The sequence below is a fragment of the Octopus bimaculoides genome, chromosome 4 (assembly GCF_001194135.2).
Source record: "Octopus bimaculoides isolate UCB-OBI-ISO-001 chromosome 4, ASM119413v2, whole genome shotgun sequence".
Classification (NCBI taxonomy): domain Eukaryota; kingdom Metazoa; phylum Mollusca; class Cephalopoda; order Octopoda; family Octopodidae; genus Octopus; species Octopus bimaculoides.
The window spans coordinates 50637501-50640978 of NC_068984.1; positions in this window are offsets into that span (position 1 = coordinate 50637501).

A 3478-nucleotide genomic window follows, 5' to 3' on the forward strand; every position below is an offset into this window, starting at 1 on the left:
ATAAAACAAACATCAAGAAATTCTAGGAAATATGATGTGGTTTCAGAGAAAACAATTTAACAAAAGAACGAAATAAACTGAAAACTAAGTAAGATACGACACAGATATGGACTCCTACGTAAAATTTAGATGTTAATGATTATTTAAACAGAATTTCCTTGCGGTTTTTACTTATGACTATTAATGTCTTAAGTCCAGATTCCGCTAGAGTTAATTTTGCCTTTCATCCTTTCAGGATCGATAAAATAAACATCAGCCAAGTATTGGTGTCGATATAATTTACTATAACCACTCACCAGATTAGTGGTTTTGTGTGCATCAAAATTATTTATACAGAAAACTTATTCGGTATTTAGATATATACCTTGACGTTCTGAGACCAATTTTCGCCAAGGCAACATTGCCTCTCATTCTGACACGAGTGAATGAAATAGTCATTATATATCCGTGTATGTTATACTCGGTTAAAATCTTCACAACATCGTGCCCATGTGCTGATGTTGGGAATCAGATGGAAACAACATACACCATATAAAATACCTTGCAGCATTTAATTCTCTTGCGATCTGATTTCAAATTCCACTAAGGTGGACTTTACCTTTTATTCTACAAAATCGATTTTACCCTTTACTAAATTAAGCCTGTTACTTGTTCAAATCACTTTTTGGTTCTTGATGTCGTATACAAAACAGCTAGAAATTTAAATGAATCTGCATTGGTTTTAGTGATGAGTGTTCCAAATGTCCGATCATCAGAATGGTCTACTCAATGAATCAGCATGTAAATGGCTGGGTATATCTTAGATACATGTACCCATAACACAATCACAGAGTGGGGGCAATCAGTGTGAGTTAAAAACTTGTCCTTTGAATTACAGGTCCAGACCATCGATGGGTTTCCAAACAGTTTCTATTTACTTAGTTTCAGTCACAGGTTTTGGATCAACCTGATGCTATAGCAAAAGGATAATAAAAAAATTTTAAAAAACACCTTGCCTATGCTGCTATGCAATAGGATTGAATCTGATATAACATGAATGTAAATCGGATAGCTTAACTGTTCGACCATGCCTGTGTAAATAATTCCAATTTATTTTGCTGTTGACCTACCTTCATTGCTAGTTCACATTGTTTGCTATGACAACCCAGTTATTGGTGCTCATATGACATCATAAGCCACACCTGGCATGGAAATATTATAATGGATTAATTCAACTGCAGTACCTAACTAGCTTTTTTCATTTTATTGGCTTCAGAAAGAAGAAAAGCAAAGTTAACTTTAGCAAGATTTGAATGCACAATGCAAAGAACCACAACTATATAATGCAATGTATTTTTGTCCAATATCCTACTGACTTTACCATGTGAACACTGTGATGGCAAAAGTAGTAGGGTGTAGATAAATTAAGTGATTTTGCAACATTTAGTTACATTCCTTGACATTATAGTTCTCATGTTACCCCAAATTCAAACTTTTCCTTGTTGTTGATAATATAAACACAAGTAATATACTGGTGTTGATTTCCATGAATTGTATACTTCAACACATGCTGGCTAACGAAAATTAAGTTCCCTGAATACTTTGCACCACATTTTCATTATCATCATCATCGTTTAACGTCCGCTTTCCATGCTAGCATGGGTTGGACGATTTGACTGAGGACTGGTGAACCAGGTGGCTACATCAGGCTCCAATCTGATTTGGCAGAGTTTCTACAGCTGGATGCCCTTCCTAACGCCAACCACTCCGAGAGTGTAGTGGGTGCTTTTATTTATTGAAAATATCAATCCTCTCCTTTTACCTCCAGTTAAACTTCACCGTTTAAAAGAAAATATTTTGCTAAGACATAATATATAAATTATTGCAAGTGTGAGGTGTCAACTATTCTAACCAACCAATAATGATATCATGGGAGGAGGGTGAAATCAACATTAAGGGTTATTTCTACTACTAATAAACTACTGCGTGCAGCAGTAAATGCAATGCAGGAAATATTCATCTCTATTCAATATTAACTTACTAGAAGCAAATGAGTCTATGTAACAACCTGAACATCTAAAAATAGAAGCCAAGTCTCACTTAGATCACATCCTACTTCATTAAAGGTGGATACATTAGACAAAAAAGATAAGATGGCCATGACTGGAACTATTCTAATCATACTAAAGTCTGGCCCTTTGAACTAGAGTTCCAAGCCATCACTATGCTTCCAAACAATTTCTATTTCTACCTAGTTTCATTCACAAGGCTTGGTTCTATGTCAAAATCAAGAGTTCAAATCCTTGCATGACTGACATTATCTTTCATCCTTCTGTGGTTAATATAATAAAGTAGCAAGGTGGTGAGCTGGCAGAATCATTAACAGCATTTTGTCCATCTTCACACTCTGAGTTAAAATTCTGCCAAAGTCGACTTTGCCTTTCATCCTTTCAGGTTCAATAAAATAAGCATCAGTTAAATACTGCAGTCGATGTAAGCAACTTACTCCCTCCCCCAGAATTGCAGGCTTTGTGTCAAAATTTGAAATCAATATAACAACTAAACACCAGAGTTAATTTTATCAATTATACCTTCCATCAAAAATATCAGTCATATAGTAGAGTTTACTTAATTAATTATACTTTCCCTCAATGTATCAGTCAAATACTGAGGTTGAATTAGTCAACAAAATCCTCCTTGAAATTTTCTCTCCTTGTGTCAATGTTAGAGCTCATGAGTGCCAAATAAATTACCTTGCAGCAATTAGCTGTGCCCACATTTGTTCAGGTCTCATCAGAGTTGATTTTACCTTTCATCATTCTAGTGATCCTAGAAAGTAAGTACCAATCAAGTACTGAAATTAATTTGGTCAGTTTCAGCCAGTCACACATAAAATCTATCATTTTATCCGTTATTATGTCTTTATATGTTCTGCAGTCACCTACCATGGAAGTCAACACAATAGCTATAAAATTCCCTATAACTTTGTGGCCTTTGTCAATGTATAAAATCTTACACATTTCTTAAAAGAAAGATAGTGGCAGTGGTAATGACTGTGATAGATATTTTATAAAGAGCAAATAAATAGGAATAAGCAGAAAAGTATAATTAGTTTCAGAAATAGAATGTTGGTTAGTAGCTTTCCTATAGTGGATTAAATCAAATTAAAGATAGGTTCTTCATCAGATTCTTTTGGCAAGCACAATGGTCACATTTTGCATGTGAAATGCACATTCAACTGATTTTACCCATACTACTCTTTAGAAAAACTTTGAAACGGGCTCTCAGGGATAGGGTCAATGATATATTTGGATGCCAATGGAAGTTTTCAGTTGGAGAAAATTCACTTCTCCATTGCTTGTAAATGAAAATAGTTAAGTGGCTGTCACTTTGAAAACTTTATTTTTCAAAAATAAATTGTCACTCATCAACCAATACATACACACACAGTACATACTTAGAAGTAAAAAAGGGATTAAAACATCCAGACAGATATATA